This window comes from Stegostoma tigrinum, chromosome 5 (genome assembly GCF_030684315.1).
Source record: "Stegostoma tigrinum isolate sSteTig4 chromosome 5, sSteTig4.hap1, whole genome shotgun sequence".
Classification (NCBI taxonomy): Eukaryota; Metazoa; Chordata; class Chondrichthyes; order Orectolobiformes; family Stegostomatidae; genus Stegostoma; species Stegostoma tigrinum.
The window spans coordinates 44,116,526-44,134,517 of record NC_081358.1 but is presented as its reverse complement, the minus strand read 5'-3'; the positions used below and the strand labels follow the sequence as shown (position 1 = coordinate 44,134,517).

Here is a 17,992-nt window from a genome sequence, read left to right as displayed (position 1 = left end):
AAGTATAACAAGTGATCCAGACATTGCATTTTAGCTTGTCAAAATGTATTTTTATGGTCATGTCTCAAATTACAAGTTGGACACCAGGATGACTATCACTATAATATGAGTTGTGAGCCATGGTTCAGAAAACATTGCCCTACAGTCAACATCAGGACAACCACATGGTTCAGGAGGGATAACATTTAAGATTAAAGGTATGCAACAAGCAGCACTCCAATATAAGGGATTCCTAGCAATAGAAAACCTATGGATAATTCACAATCAAGAATTCACATCCTTGAGCAGCTCAATCTCCAATGATAAGAAACTCTTCCAGTTAAAACAGTAAGTAGTTTCCCCTTCAACAACAAAAAAAACAGAAGTTGCTGGAAAAACTCAGCAGGTTTGGCAGAAAATCAGAGTTAACGTTTCAAAAGGTCACCGACCCAAAATGTTAACTCTGATTTTTCTTCCCACAGATGCTGTCAGACCTGCTGAGATTTTCCAGAAATTTCTATTTTTGTTTCTGATTTACAGCATCTGCACTTCTTTCCATTCTTATTTAAGATAACAAAGTGTGAGGCTGGATGAACTCAGCAGGCCAAGCAGCATCTCAGGAGCACAAAAGCTGATGTTTTGGGCCTAGACCCTTGGATCTAGGCCTGAAACGTCAGCTTTTGTGCTCCTGCGATGCTGCTTGGCCTGCTGTGTTCATCCATCTTCACACTTTGTTATCCTGGATTCTCCAGCATCTACACTTCCCATTATCTCTGATTCCATTTTTATTTAGTGGTTTTCCTTTTTCTTCACACTAGACCAAAAAGGCCTGATAGTTTCCACTTAAAGAGGATGATGCCAGAAATCTTAATGAACACCAGCTGAGATACAATAGTAACCTGCATGCCTGTAACACCGTAGTGAGCAGCCTTCTTCAACAACTGCAGGCCGTGTAATCCAGGAATGCAGGTACATGTAGGCAGCTGCAGTAAAATGACACCGATATGGTTCAAATCATAATGTTATGTGACTTGGAGGAGAGCTTGCAGCTGGTGGTGTTTCAATGCATTAGCATTTGACAAGATGCTGTTGTGCATCTTATAGATGGTACACATTAAGGCCACTGTGCATTGGTGGTGGAGGGAGTGAACATTTAAAGTGGTGTTGAGGTGCCACACATATGAGCTGCTTTGTTTTTACTTGTGTCATACTTTGTGTTGTTGAAGCATTGTTCATCCAAGGAAGTGGGAAATACTCTGTCACATTGCTGATAATTTACTCACTTATAGTTGTAATCAGAGATTTCCTCCTTTAAGTATATTTTCAACTTTCTATTTTCTGTTGGTCTTCCACGCCACACACTAACCACAGCCAAGGGGGGCATATGTTATCTGCTGCCAGTGTTGTACCACTTCAAAACTGTTTTCTATAAATTGCGTAAGAATAGGCAACAGTCAGATAATCCTAATTTATCTCTTCCTTCTGATAATCATTGTTCTTTACAGGAACTAGCTCTACTTCCAGTTAAAGTGGCAAACTGTAATATTTTCTCATTTGGTCATAGTGATTAAAAAACAAAGCAGATGCAAATAATGGAAAGTTTAATATACTCACACATTATGAGTACCAATACAAGAGGGTATGTTATACTAACTGATTATGTTCTCGCATATCGAAGTACTGACCAGAATGTATACAAATATTATTTGGCTGATCTTACTTTGTGTGGGTGTCAGAAAAATAATCATTAACCACTCCACAGATATATCCATTACATTTTAATGTTTATCCTGGGGTAGAGATTCCATAATCAACCATCAAAATAAGCGAGTTGCTGAGGGAGCTTTGCAAATGAACTATTATTTAAGAAGGTAATAGCGTGGGATGAGACATGAAGTAGTCACTGGGGAATTAAACAAGGCAGAAAAAAAATTGCCATCTCGTCTGTCTGTTGGCTGTTTTACTTATCTGCTCGTCACCTTTTGAAACAAGATTTTACATCAATTCATTTTAACTTCCTTTGAAATATAATTCAAAACAATCTATGTGGAGAAAAATGACTTGCTTGACAAATTCCTTCTCAGTGATGTTTATGTTATTTCGTAGCTGCATTAACAAACTGGCATTTGATTTAACTTTTTTTTAATAATTAAAAGAAGATTTAATTGTGTTACACAATTATAAATCAGGTGATTATCCAACTCTTACTCCTTCACTAGCTGGTTCTGTTGATTTTCTAACCTTGACAATGTTATGGAGTATTTCAGATTCTTGCCCATCAAAATTTGAATAGATCATTTTATTGCTATCTGTTGAAATCAATATTCCAAGTAACCTCAATGTTCAGCATCACAAGGCTGAAGTTATTTGATGTACTGTATTACCAGTCAAACTCCCAATTTGTCATGATCAGGTCCTGGATAATGTTTCTCCAGTTAATATGGTTCCAGATATGATATTCCAGTTGAGAAAGGATGAATTGGCTTCCCTTTATTCACCTGCCCCCTCAAGTTGGTCTCGATGGGGTTAATTTACAAAGGTCCACCGCCCTTGTGAATACCTGTCTCCCAAACTGAATAAACTTATGTTTTAAAAGAAGTCATTTTAACCAGGCTTTATTGAGTTAACAAAGAGCGAATTTATTAGTTACTAAGCATGAGAAAAGTAACAACACACACACACAAATTAGAAATGAGAAACCAAAATAAAGCTTAAAAACACATGGTTTGTGTGGGTTGTTCACGGAAAAATAGTGGAACATTAACAGTAGAACAGACAATTTCAGGATGGTGCAGGAGGGAGGGTTTTGGATTCTTGGATAATTGAGGTTCTTTCTGGGGTAGGTGGGACCTCTACAAGCAAGATGGTCTTCACCTGAACCAGAGGGGTACCAATATCCTAGGGGGGAAATTTGCTAAGGCTGTTGGGGCGGGTTTAAACTAATTCAGCAGGGGAATGGGCAGCAAAATTGTAGTTCGACTATAGAAAAGGCTGAGAGTAGGGTGGTCCAAAATAAAGTTTCAGGGAAGCAAGATGGCACCGGCAAGCAAGAAGTTGGTTTGAAGTGTGTCTACTTCAATGCCAGGAGCGTCCGGAATAAGGTGGGTGATCTTGCAGCATGGGTTAGTACCTGGGACTTTGATGTTGTGGCCATTTCGGAGACATGGATAGAAGTACAGGAATGGTTGTTGCAGGTTCCGGGATTTAGATGTTTCAGTAAGAACAGAGAAGATGGTAAAAGAGGGGGAGGTGTGGCATTGTTGGTCAAGGACAGTATTACAGTTGCAGAAAGGATGTTTGGAGACTCGTCAACTGAGGTAGTATGGGCTGAGGCTAGAAACAGGGAAGGAGAGGTCACCCTGTTGGGAGTTTTCCATAGGCCTCTGAATAGTTCCAGAGATGTAGAGGAAAGGATAGCAAAGATGATTCTCGATAGGAGTGAGAGAGACAGGGTAGTTGTCATGGGGTCTTCAACTTTCCAAATATTGACTGGGAACACTAGAGTTCGAGTACTATAGATGGGTCAGTTTTTGTCCAGTGTGTGCACGAGGGCTTCCTGACACAGTATGTAGTTAGGCCAACAAGGGGCGAAGCCACATTAGATTTGGTACTGGGTAATGAGCCTGGCCAGGTGTTAGATTTGGAAGTAGGTGAGCACTTTGGTGATAGTGATCACAATTCTGTTATGTTTACTTTAGTGATGGAAAGGGATAGGTGTATACCTGGGCAAGAGTTATAGCTGGGGGAAAGGCAATTACGATGAGAATAGGCAAGATTTAGGGAGCATAGAATGGGGAAGGAAACTGCAGGGGATGGGCACATTAGAAATGTGGAGCTTATTCAAGAAAAAGCTCCTGTGTGTCCTAGATAAGTATGTACCTGTCAGGCTGGGAGGAAGCTTTAGAGTGCGGGAGCCGTGGTTTATGAAGGAGGTGGAATCTCTGGTCAAGAGGAAGAAGAAGGCTTATGTTAGGATGAGATGTGAAGGCTCAGTTAGGGTGCTTGAGGGCTACAAGGTAGCCAGGAAAGACCTAAAGAGAGATCTCAGAAGAGCCAGGAGGAGACATGAGAATTTGTTGGCGGATAGGATCAGGGTAAACCCTAAGGCTTTCTACAGGTATTTAAGGAATCAAAGAATGTCGAAAGTAAGATTAGGCCCAATCAGGGATAGTAGTGGTAAGTTGTGTGTGGAGTCAGATGAGATAGGGGAAGCGCTAAATGAATATTTTTCAACAGTATTCACTTTAGAAAACGACAATGTTGTCGAGGAGAATACTGAGATACAGGCTACTAGACTAGGTGGGATTGAGGTTCACAAGGAAGAGGTATTAGAAATCCTACAGAGGATGAAGATAGATAAGTCCCCTGGGCTGGATGGGATTTATCCTAGGATCCTCTGGGAAGCCAGGGAGGAGATTGTGGAGCCTTTGGCATTGATCTTTAATTCGTCATTGTCTACAGGAATAGTGCCAGACGACTGGAGGATAGCAATGTGGTTCCCCTGTTCAAGAAGGGGAGTAGAGACAACCCTGGTAATTATAGACCAGTGAGCCTTACCTCAGTTGTTGGTGAAGTGTTAGAAAAGGTTATAAGGGATAGGATTTATGATCATCTAGAAACGAATAATTTGATTAGGTTTTGTGAAGGGAAGGTCGTGCCTCACAAACCTTATTGAGTTCTTTGAGAAGGTGACCAAACAGGTAGATGAGAGTAAACCAGTTGATGTGGTCTATATGGATTTCAGCAAGGCGTTCAAAAAGGTTCCCCACAATAGGCTATTGTACAAAATGCGGAGGAATGGAATTGTGGGAGATATAGCAGTTTGGATCGGAAATTGGCTTGCTGAAAGAAGACAGAGGGTGGTAGTTGATGAGAAATGTTCATCCTGGAGACCAGTTACTAGTGGTGTACCACAAGGGTCGGTGTTGGGTCCACTGCTGTTTGTCATTTTTACAAATGACCTGGATGAGGGTGTAGAAGGATGGGTTAGTAAATTTGCAGACGACACTGAGTTCGGTGGAGTTGTGGATAGTGAAGAAGGATGCTGTAGGTTGCAGAGAGACATAGATAAGCTGCAGAGCTGGGCTGAGAGGTGGTAAATGGAGTTTAATGCAGATAAGTGTGAGGTGATGCACTTTGGTAGGAGTAACTGGAATGCAAAGTACTGGGCTGTTGGTAAGATTCTTAGTGGTGTAGATGAGTAGAGAGATCTCGGTGTCCATGTACACAGATCCTTGAAAGTTGCCACTCAGGCTGACAGGGCTGTTAAGAAGGCATACAGTGTTTTAGCTTTTATTAATAGAGGGATTGAGTTCCAGAACCAAGAGGTTATGGTGAAGCTGTACAAAACTCTGGTGCGGCCGCACTTGGAGTATTGTGTACAGTTCTGGTCAACGTATTATAAGAAGGATGTGGAAGCTTTGGAAAGGGTGCAGAGGAGATTTACTAGGATGTTGCCTGGTATGGAGGGATGGTCTTACGAGGAAAGGCTGAGGGACTTGAGGCTGTTTTCATTCGAAAGAAGAAGGTTGAGAGGTGACTTAATTGAAAGATATAAAATAATCAGAGAGTTAGATAGGGTGGATAGGGAGAGCCTTTTTCCTAGGATGGTGACGGCGAGCAGGAGGGGGCATAGCTTTAAATTGAGGGGTGAAAGATATCGGACAGATGTCAGAGGTAGTTTTCTTTACTCAGAGAGTAGTAAGGGAATGGAACGCTTTGCCTGCAACGATAGTAGATTCGCCAACTTTAGGTACATTTAAGTCGTCATTGGATAAGCATATGGACGTACATGGAATAGTGTAGGTTAGATGGGCTTGAGATCAGTACGACAGGTCGGCACAATATCAAGGTCATGTTTGAAATGACAAAGTTGAGGGCTCTGGCGTGCTGGCACGGAAGAGGAGTTAAGGTCTGGAGCAAATCAGCAAATCATGATCTTCTGAAGGCAGGTCAGGATTGAGGGGCCAGATGACTTATACTGCCGCTGTTTCTTATGAAAAGCATTGTAACCTTAGCTAAACAGATTCAACATCTTGGGTGTAAAATAAAGCGTACACTAAAACAGTTAAAGTAGAGGAAAGATTCAATTTTTGCTCTCATAGGAACTAATTAAAGCAAGCATCACCCCTGATGAAGCCATCGTGCAGCGCAATGTGTATGGAATTCAAAAGACTCAAGTATAGCGAAGTGGTCATTCTAGAATTTATCATCTTACCAAAATAAATGTGGTAATAGGTAAGAATTAATTAGGTTTGTTAACAAACAAAATCCTGCTTCTCTCAGAAAGAGAGAAAGAAATGGAATTTGAACAAAGAGATGAGAAAGAAACCTAACTGCATGTCATCAGTTACTGATTAAACCAACTCATTCTGTACTTTTAGTTAAATGCTTTCAGTTTTGTTGTTCATCTATTTTGGCATCCTCAACGTCAACAAATTTGAACTCGGTTTCTGAATCAAAGTCATTGATTTATATTAGAGACAATAGGAGATTCAGTTATGAAATTGGAGCACCCAAATGATTACAGTCAGTCCTCCTTGACTGCTAGTTTGCCACCTGCAGATCCAGGTATTTGCAAAGTTGGCCCCAGATTGCTTCTTTAATTTTTCCTACTGTTTTGTCCAGTTCTGTACACAGTCCACCTTGGAAAACTGCGCAGTCCTTCATATTCCTTAAGACAGGGCCTTAGTGGTCTCCACATTCATTATTATCTGCCAGAAATCAGTGTCCCTATCCTTTCAGGATAGCGAGGATGGAATATACTCCTCCTAATAAGTATCCCATTCAGACAATTCCTTATTCATTTCTACAACTTATCCTACAGCCCATAGTTTATCATTTAAAGAATTGCCTATCAATTCTGTGATGTTTTTTGACATGTGACTCTCCTACTCTAAGTTAACTTGTTTACTCCCCAAGCACATTAGTAGTTTTTTTAAACAATTCCAGACTTTAACAACTTGTAACTAGTGAATTCTATATTCTAACCATCTGTATAAAGATATTTTTCTGATCTAATTTCTCGTTCTTTGCTTTATCATTACATTTTTTCCCCTGATTATCATCTCACCAATTTGCAGAGCAGTCCAGCACGGTTAGTATCATCATAGATTTTGTAATCTTGAGGATCCCCATCGGGTAGCTTTATAATCGTTTCAGCTCTAGTGAAATGGTCTTCAAATCCCTTGAAATAATGAAAGCCTCGTACATTGTGACATACGTTCCATTGCTTTGATATGCTTGGGAATACCACTGGACTGTATATGATTCCCCAGTTATGTTTCAACTCTTGTTATATAGAAATTTACAATATCTCCTTGCCTCTGTCTATTATGTCTATTAAATATGGCATATATCTGTTATTTCTAGTAACAAAAAAACAAAGATTTCTTTGGCATTTTTGTAGCTGTTATCCACTTGCATTGCCACATTAATAGCTCTGTGTGTGTCTTTAAAAAGATATGATTGCTCCTCTGTGCACGTAAAATTGCACTACTTGAGATGAATTTCCGATCTTTAACCTTGCTCCCAAGATGTATTATCTCACCCTTTTTACTACAGTAACCTATATCTTTCATCAACTTGTAGCCTGTTCATGTTTCATAACTTTTCACAATCCAAACACAAATTGCAATGTCCCAGTGGGTGAAATTGTCCAAATTTCATGAGTCCAGACCATTTTGACATAAAGTAACTAAGATTGATCTCAACATGCATTAGTATAGATCCCAACCCAAACTTGTGGAACATCACATACCCTGTCCCTTTCAGTTAGAGAAATTTCCTTTTTCTCCTCTGTGTTTTCTGCTTGCGAAACCATCTCTTTCCATATAATTACAGTACTTTAAATCAAAATACCATGGCCTTTTCCGTAACTTATCTTGCATGTTGCCTCATTAAATATGCAAGCTATTTTGTTTTATCCTAATGCCATTTCAATTGACCAATCCTGCATTGATGGAGCATGTGTTAAAATTCAATTATATGATGCCGTCAGTCACAGCAGTGCTGATATGACTGGCTATAAAAAAATCTTTCAGTCTTTTGAAAAGTTCAGATCCTCATGCGTAGAAAGACAGTACACTGAAGTCCAGGCTAGTCATATTCCGTGATTTTGAAGATAAAAGTGTCCAATTAAAGTAAGGTTCAGTTATTTTTATTACCACCAGCTGCCAGTTTGCATGAAAATAATTTTTTTTCAGCAAAAGATGGATTTGCATTTAAACAATAAATCCTAAATAAAAACTGAAAGAACTGTGGATGCTGTAAATCAGGGAAAATAACGGAAGTTACTGGAAAAGCTCAGCAGGTCTGGCAGCATCTGTGCAGAAAAATCAAAGTTAACATTTCAGGTCCAGTCCTGCAGAAGGGTCACCAGACCCGAAGAATTAACACTGATATTTTTTTCACAAGATGCTGCCAGACCTGCTGAGCTTTTCCATCAACTTCCCTTTATTTTTCCCTGCATTTAAAGAATGATTTTTATGACCTCAATTTACCTTAAACTTGCTTACAACCCAATTAGTACTTTACAAGAAATACAACAGCCAATTTGTACACAAGCTTCCACACTAGCATTATAATATTAATCAAAACTCTATTTTTGTGATTTTGATTCAGAGACAACTATTGGCTAGGACATTGTGTGGAGTTGCCCTAATCAACTTTGAAATATTACCCTTGAATATTTCTATATTCTTTTTGTAGCAATGATCAGACACTTTGTTGCAATTTGAGTAAATTAGGATGATGTATGGTGTTTGCACTGTGTTGAGGTGATGGGGATTTTTCCTACCTTCTACTCTGCAGAGTGTTTTAGTAGTTATTATGTGGGAGATGCTGGACAGTGGTAACATAGCTACGCTGGTAACCCATATAGTCAAGCAAATTCTCTTGGGTATTTGGTTGAAATCTCACAACACTAGTTGGTAGAATTTAAATTCAATTAATAAATCTTAAATATGACCATGACAAATATCACCATGGTAAAAATGACTTTTTGGTTCACTGGTGTCCTTTAGGAAAGGAAATCAGTCAATCTTACCCAATCTGAGCTAATAAGAGCTGCCAGATGCTCAAATGTGGATGATTTAACTGCCCAAAGTCAAGAGCAATTAGAAATTTGCAATGGCATGAATCCTATGACAGAATGCAGTTTTCCAAAAATTCACAATTGTTTTCAGGTACTCTTTAGTCATTCTGGATTATTCTGAAAATTTTATTGAAGGTAAATTGTGTTGTTTTCATTTTTAAATTCAGATTAAAACTATTCATTTATTTTAAAATCTCATTTACTCAATAATTTGACCTTAAGCCATATTACTAGTAACTTAATCATAACAAAACAAGGTGCTCTGAAATAGCGGCAAGTTAGAAATTTGCAACTTAACAGTGTGAAGAGGGAAAGAAAATGGCTTGGATTGAACACATAAAGGTGAGTAAATCCCCAGGACTGAGCAGGTGTACCCTAGAATTTTGTGGAAAGCTAGGGAAGTGATTACTGGCCCTTTGCTGAGCTATGCATATTATTGAGACAGGAGAGATGCCACAAGACTGAGAGGTGGCTAATGTGGTGCCATTAATTTAAAAAGTTCGTAAGGAAAAGCTGGGGAACTATAGACTGACGAGCCTGATGTCGGTGATGGGTAAGCTGTTGGAGGGGATTCTGAAGGATTTAAATGTATTTGGAAAGGCAAGGACTGATTAGGAATACTCAACATGGCTTTCAGCATGAGAAATCATGTCTCGGTAACTTGACTGAGTTTTTGAAGAGGTGACAAAGAAGATTGATGAACGCAGAGTGGTGGATGTTGTCTATTTGGATTCCCACAAAGCATTTTACAAGGTTCAGTGTGCTAAACTGGTTAGCAAGGTTAAATCACGTGGAATCCAGGGAGAGCTAACTATTTGGTTGCAAAATTGGCTTGAAGGTAATGGTTGTTTTCGGACTGAAGGCCTGTGGCTGCAAGGATCAGTTGGGTCCACTATTTTTTGTCATTTATATCATGATTTGGGTGTAAATACAGGAGGAGTTGCTGGCTTAGTGGACAGTGAAGAAGGTTATCTCAGAGTACAATGGAACCTTGATCAGATGGGCCAATGGGACGAGGAATGGCAGATAGAGTTGAATTTAGATAAATGTGAGGTTTCTCATTTTGGCAAGGCAAATCAGGTCAGGACTTATAGTATGATCCTGGGGACTGTTGCTGAACAAAGAGACGTTGGGATGTAGGTTCATATTTCCTCGAAGGTGGAATCACAGGTACACAGGATGGTGAAGAAAGCATTTGGTATGCTTGCCTTCATTGGTCAGTGCATAGAGTAGGAGTTGAGATATCATGTTGCAGCTGTACAGGACATTAGTTAGGCTACTTTTGGAATACTGCATTCAGTTCTGGTCTCCCTGCTATCAGAATGGTGTTGCTAAACTTGAAAGGGTGCAGAAAAGATCTGTGAGGATGTTGCCGGTGTTGGAGAGTTTGAGCTATAGAGAGAGGCTGGATAGGCTGGGGCTATTTTCCCTGGAGTATTGGAGGCTGAGGCGGAGACCTCATATTGGCTTATAAATCATGAGGGGCACGGATAGGATGAATAGCCAAGGTCTTTTCCTAAGGTAAAAGAGTCGACCACTAGGGGGCATAGGTTTAAAATGAGAGGAGAAATACTTAAAAGGGAGCCCAGGGGCAACTTATTCGCGCAGAGGATGGTATGTGTATGGAATGAGCTGCCAGGGGAAGTGGTGGAGGCTGGTACAATTACAACATTCAAAAGGCATCTGGATGGGTACGTGAAAGGGAGGATTTAGAAGGAAATGGGCCAAATGCTAGCAAATAGGACTAGTTTAATTTATGATATGTGGTCGGCAAGGGTCTGTTTCTGTACGGTGCAACTCTGACTCTATGACTGAAACATCGCTGGCAACAAATGTTGGAGTTCTGCAGGATAAGTTCCATCTGGTGCTCTGTTTGCATGTCTGAACAATATTAAATGTGCTAGTGTTCCTATTCTCCATAACGTTTAAAGTGGAGGGCCGGTATTGTAATGCTGGCAGTCTGAGCCTCAGATGCACAAGTGGGGTTCCCCACCACAGAAACAACCTTTTTACTGAACACATTCGGACCTGGTAGATGCCGCTTAGGTCTAAGATGAAGATAGAATGATTATTTACTCAGTTGTGAACCTTTGGAATTTTCTAACACGGAGACACGTGGAAGCTCAATCTTTGAGTATGTTTGATGTAAAGATTGGTAAATTTCTGATTAAGTGGGGTAAAGGGTTGTAGGGAGGTGGTAGGTAAAAGGCAGTGAAGTGTTCGATTGGCAATGATTTATTTAGTGGCAGGGCAGGTTGGGTGTGCTGGAAGACCCACTCCTCTTCCTGTGTCTGGGGCAGTTAGGACCTGAACCTGGTCCTTCCATCCCAGACGTAGGACACTACCACTGGGTCATATCATCGTGCCAGCGACCTCCCATACACTGAGCATAACAAGAGCAAAGTGACAGTCAGGAATCACTTGCCCCGTGAAGGCAATGGCTGTTACAAATGCACAATTCAGTAAAGATCCTTGCACTGCCGCGTTGAAACTCCGGGTACCCTTACGTCAAGTTAGTTCAGCAGCTTAGGAAATAATAAAGCTGGTAATAATAATGGGGATATGGATCGTGAAATTATGGTCTCAATGGACCTTTACACTAATTAGCTGCAAGAACAGAAATAGCTGGTAAATTTCAGCAGGTCTGGCAGCAGAGAAAGCAGAGTTAACGTTTCGGGTCCAGTGACCCTTCTTCAGAACAATAATTTGCTGCTTCTTTTATGAAAACTATGCACTCGAATGCTTGATTTTCATTTAGACATCAGCTTTCCCCTGTGCTATATTGAGACGAGCTGAGCTTTATTCCTATTTAACTATGTGTTCCTAGTTTAAGTGCAGTCATGGCGGAACGCGCTAATTCTTTTGAACATTGATTTAATCATCATTCTTCTCCAGGCTTGTTTAATATTTCCTTCTCTTTGTTTGTAGCGATCTTTGAATACCCAACCACTTCTTGTTTTTCCCTCGCGTCTATCTTCCAAATTTATTTTGATTTTGTTTCCCCATGGAGGGCGCCCTACCTTTGACTCATGGATTTTTGTTTGCTGGGTGTTGTCGATCCGTTTTATTTAGAGGATCAAATGGACCCAGTGAAAGGAAAAGCTTTCAATAATATTTGGACAAAGTACTGACTCAGTCAGGTCCTGGATACGGGAAATGGAGCCAGTTGACTCCTCCAGTGCACACAGGACGAGAAAATCTGCGGAATGAGCCAATCGCAGATCTACCAGAAGACGCTGCAACAATTTCATTCGACTCTAGCTGCGGTGTGGGGGTTCGCAGTGAAATTCGGTCAATCCTTATCAGCCCAGGGAGATAAGCATGAACTGTACGCGCTGAGCACCTCATGGGCAGGGTCACTTTTCGACTGCTTTCCCCAAGTAAATGGTGAATATGTTAATATGATCTGATCTTTAGCTCCGCGCGCTTCCTCCTCCAGGGCATAATAGCATCAAGTAAATGAGATGCAAAGTTATCGGGAAGCACGTTCAAACGGATGCCGATCAAGGTGAGGGTGTTCCAGATAAAACACCGGCAGACACACGGATGACAGATTTGGCCCGGGATCTTGCTCCGTATTCGCAATGCGCACATTAAAGTCGTGTTCTACTTGAAGTGATTTATCCTCACCGTTTACACAAGGCAAACAGAAACATGCCCAATGCCTCAACCCTCCTTAAATTGATGCTGCTGATGTTCGCTGCCGTTTGCAGCTAAATCATTCACTTTATTAAGTGTTGGCTCGAAACTGGCCTGGCTAAATGATGAGAAGTTACTGGAAACTCAGCTGTTTCAACGCAGGGGAAAGAAAGATCCCATATTTCCCCTCGGAAGTCACTTGCCCAACCTCGAGCCGAATTTAAAACGCTAAAGTCATTTGCTGGATCCTTGCCACATTATATACACAGCCACCCCACAAACTCTGGGCTAGAATATCTATCACAAAAGGATAGAATGGAGTCTGACTCATTTGGCTGTAAACACAACGAAATAAATTGCTAAAAGTTCTCTGAGCTGTCTCACTCCAGTTTTTTCATTGCCCGCAAAGTGATTATTCTCCGGTTAATGTCCTGCTCATTTTCCCCAACAGCGCGAAACCATGCCGACAAAAGCTTATTGATATCTCATTTGCAAAACCATTTGCCGATAACGTGCGGTGTAGAGATAGCAGAAACTAAAATGCTGGCACTTCGATCTGGGTCAGGAAAAGTGAGAACTGAAGATTCTCGGGTAGTTTTGTGATTGATAGGAAAATTCATTGCGCTGTTAACATTGATAAATGCGAAGGAAATCGAGAGCTTCTTCCTGAATATTAACTTGCGACTATCCTCTCTCCTCCCCTGCCTGTAATGGAGCTGCTACAATTACAAAGCATAAATGCAAAACGAGTTAAGCATCATCATCATCAAGAACAGTTCCACTTATAACCATCATCCTTGTCTACATACCATCATTCAGGTCTATCCAAATTGCTTTGCATTCTGGTGTTAATGGGCTTTCTGCAAATCTCTTGTACATTAACCGTGCATTGCTGCCCACGGGAGGTCATCCTATCTTTGTGAGTATTTTCATTAAGTGCCTCTAATGTGCAATGTAGCTTCCTGACGATGGTGTTGACTGAAATGGTTCATCCTTAATCTAGAGACGGTTCTAATGTAAAATAATGGTCTGGAAAACATGTGGTGACTGTTTATCTCAGACATTTTTGGTTGGGGAATGCATGTTTGACCTGCTAATCTCGGTTTCTTTAATGGGGTAGTGTTACCCGACTCTTTGCCCTGGTCCGTGATTAATTAACCACTGAGAATATTCCGAGAGAAAAAGTCGTGAAGGCATTTTGTTTTAAAAAAACGAGAGTTTAATTTTCTTTTAATAGCTAACTCACAAAAGTTTTCAAAAAATGTCTAGTCAGGCTGTGCGGTTGGAGGTGGACTGCAATGAAAAATCTGGCATTGTGTCCAATCTTACAAAATTGGCAGCAGTGAGACCGGAAGATACACAGTCGAACGTGTATTTGCTTCTTTCATAAATAAATGTACATTCCATTGGCCCCACGTTCAACATTGTGATTCCATCACAAAAACTCATGGAACCAAATGGTTGGTATTACCGCGAGTAAGTACCTGAGGCAGAGAATAGTGCTGAACCAATATTCCGCTGACTGGGGAGAAGTTTACAGCATTGTCCCCTAGGGGGTGGTATTTGGACCATCGCCTTTCTTGTCATATATTTATGATATCGAATTATGCAAAAGGCCTACAATTCCATTGTTTGTGGCTGATACAAAACTCATCAAAATAGTTTTTTAAAAATGAACAAAGCAGCAACAGACTTAGCAGGACATGAAAACAGAGTTAAATGTGATTAGTAAACTGAGCAACCTCAAGGCCAGTGTAGTTCAATGCTAATAAGTATGAAGGTGCACTTTTCTACGGCAGGGCAAATGAAAAGGTACTATGTCCGGCACTTGCAACAGCAAAGGGACCTGAATGTCTTCACATATATTTGGCAGTGGAAGGGTAAGATGGTGAGATGTGTATGAAAACTAATGGGAAACTTAGCTTTGTAAATAAGGACAATCAATGCACATACACAAGTTAATATCACAGGGACTTTTGTTTTTACAAATCTCTGGTTAGGCCTTAGTCTGTGAATATGCTTCCGAATTGTGATCAAGTCTGGGCACCACCTTTTGAAAAAGGGTGACAGAGCATTGGAGACGGACCCGAGAAGGATTACTGAGATCAAGACTGAGGGATGTCAGTCTTTTTGGAGACATTGGAGAAGCAGACATTGTTCACCTTAGAACAGAGAACGTGAAGAAAATACCTCGTTAAGGTATTTGAAATTGTGAGGTTTTGATGGAGCAAATAGGGACAAATTGTTTCCACTTGCAAGTGGATTCATAAACAAAAGTCACAATTCAAAAATTGTTAGCAAACAAACTAGAGGGGTGACAGGGATTTTTCATATCAATTGTTTTTAAGATCAGGAATAGTACCTAAAAGAGCAATGGAACAAGGTTCTTAGAACTTTCAAAGGGCATTTACAAATAGATTTGAAGAGGATTAATTTGCATGGCTAAAGGAAAAAGCTGGGATGTGGCATCGCACAGTTCTGTCAAGGAGGTGACACAAATATAACATGTATACCAAATAGCGTCTTCTGAAAGATACTGCAATTTTACATTCCAGTCCAAAAACCAGTTCCCACCCTCATTAGTATCTGGAATAACTGTGCCCTCAGCACATTTCAAACTCTTCTATTCAGCCTCTCCTTGTCTCCTTTACTCTGAGTAGAACAACTTCACAATCTCCAACCTTTCTCTGTTTCTATCTCTGCATTGACTGATATCCCTCATCACTGAAATATTCCTGGAAAACCTTCTCTAAACAAATGTGATATTGAGCACTTCAGAACTGTATCATCAGAAGATATTCAGGTGAAGTATAATTAGAGATTAAATATGGGAGGATCTTATCCACTTTTCTATGATTAGGCAGGCTGGTGATGTTTCCTGGGAGTCACAACTTCACCGATAAACCAGTGATTTACCAGCTCACAGGTTCCACTAGTTGTTTAAATCGGGCATTTTCTATTGTGGTTGTTTTCTACATAATGGCACACTTCCAGTACATTACAAGAAGGAAATGAAAATATCCAGAGAGAGAGAGAGAGGGAGAACAATCAATCGAACTGGCATGTTATCAATGAAAACTGACCAAAATGAGAAATGCGTAGAACTGAGTCTCAGTAGATTTGATTGTACATGACTTTTCATAATCTCAGGATAACTCAATGCTCTTTATAGCTAATGACACACCTTTGAAGTATAGCCATGGTTACAACATTGGAAGTGGGATGCAAACAGAATAGATTTCAGCATAAAATGTGTGACATTTTATGTTCTGACAAGGTCTCCACACTTCCAAGAGAAGCTTCTCTGCAATGGGCAATCTTGTACTTAATAAATGTTTATTAACTATCTCTTTCAATCGAATCTATACAGTTTAAAGTAGGGACCACAGATTCCTAATAATTGGAGTTCAGATTTAGTGAAACACCGAATGCAACATATGATTTTTTTTCTTACGGAACTGAAGATATTGGAAAGAGACTATGCAAGTTGTCAGGGATCAGACTTGTTAAGAACAAACATTGAAACATGAACACTGTTCACGATACATAGGCAAAGTCATTTCCAAGGCACAAACGCATAATTAAATTAAAAAGTACAATAAAATCACACAAAGATACAGCTCCCAACAAAAGCGATGAAAATCTCACTAACAGAACCCTAGTTCACCAATATATCAGAAAACCACAGCCTCCGCCCACCCATCCCTATATATATATGAGTAAATCAGCAAAGCAGAAACAGGAACACAAATTACACAAACGGGTTCAGAAACAATAAAACCCCAATTCAACGGAAAACAGAAAACCCACACGACACAAACACGTGAATCCATAAGCAGAGTCCTCAATACACAAACAGAACACCATAAGCCAAGAGCCCCCAAAATGTATTGCTTAAGAAACGACGCGCCTGTACATGAACAGTAGTAATAAAACACTAGTAATAAAACCACAGACAGTCCGCTCACGGAATGTACATGGTTAACATTTCCCCCCATTACCCCCACCCTCACCTCCCATTCCCCAAAACACAAGCAAAATCTTCAACGCCAACTCCGCAGGGTGAAATCACAAAGACAACCCCGCAAACGAAACTCCCCAGTAAAAGATACAACATAAAATCAGAACCCCGTATACACAAACATAACATTTGACCAAGGGCTGGGGGGTGGGGGGTTGGGGGGTGGGCTTGGAATCAACAACTGAATCCTCAGAAAACACTCTCCAGCTGTTGTTACGAACCTTCATTGAGAATGGACGCCTGCTCCTGATCCTTTCAATAAAGTCAAAATTATTGAATAAGGTGAACCCACCAATGATCATATTGCAGTAATATTCACCATCTACTTGGGAAAGCAGTCGAAAAGTGTCTTTGCTCTTGAGGTGCTCAGCGCGTACAGCTCACTCTCATCTCCCCGGGCTGAACGCATTCCCCCTCACTTCTTTCCATCCGTCTTACATAAGACAGTCCGAGCATTACATAATAAATTCGACCCTGAGTTCTACTGTGGAAGATGTATACTTATTCCCGCAGGATGCTGACCACATTTCGGGGAAATAATCATTTTCACAACTTCTACACAGCGCAGAAAAAGAGATAGAGAGAAATATACAGGCAGACCAAACAGATGAGCAGAAACCTGTCTGCATTTAAGACGACCCTTAAAACTCCACTTATTTTATAGATGGTGCATGTGAATTCCCTGAATCCCTATAACACAGGCACCGTTCATGGAAAGCCGCCACAATTAGACATCAGTAGGAGATTTCCGCGCTGGTCGCAACTAAAAATCTGAAACTGATTACGATGCGAGCCCGGTTCATGCTTCACGTTCATACAGACTGTGTACGCTGCCCCCGGAGCTTACCTAACCCCGGCCTGACCCGACTGTTCGTTTTCTAAGACTTGGTCCTTCTGCCTGCACTGGAAGCGGCTCCCTGAGATCCCGCACATCTTACCTGTTGCTTCCATGAAAAGTGTTCAGGATCGCTGCTGGAACCGCGGCCGGCATTGTGTCTGAGAGATCGTCGATCAGTGGATGCAGCTTTTATACTTGGCTCTGAGACTGACAGGTACTTTGCGCTCCATCTGCCCGGATGCTTGTGTGTACGAGACAGTTACAAACATAGTGCTTCACAACACGGGCACCGGCCATTCGGCCCATCTAATCTGTGCTAGGGGTAATGGTCAACCACGTCCTCTTTGTTCATCTCGGCCTATCAGCGCGTTCCCTTCCCTCTCAGGTTCTCAGCGAGCTTCCAATACATTTTGCTTTAACT

The 17,992-nt window shown here is 40.8% G+C and overlaps 1 protein-coding gene across 2 annotated transcripts in view; it reads right to left on the bottom strand.

The window, feature by feature from the left end:
• Positions 1 to 17,767, bottom strand: part of kcng2 (potassium voltage-gated channel, subfamily G, member 2) — a 62,081-nt gene extending 44,314 nt beyond the window's left edge. Inside the window, exon 1 of one of the 2 annotated variants that reach the window (XM_048529842.2) lies at positions 17,672 to 17,767. The gene's annotated coding sequence lies outside the window, so the exon portion shown is untranslated. Of the gene's footprint in view, positions 1 to 16,954; positions 17,070 to 17,671 lie in introns of those variants that run through there. The other variant, XM_059646330.1, reaches the window with a different exon arrangement.
• Positions 17,768 to 17,992: the final 225 nt, after the last annotated feature.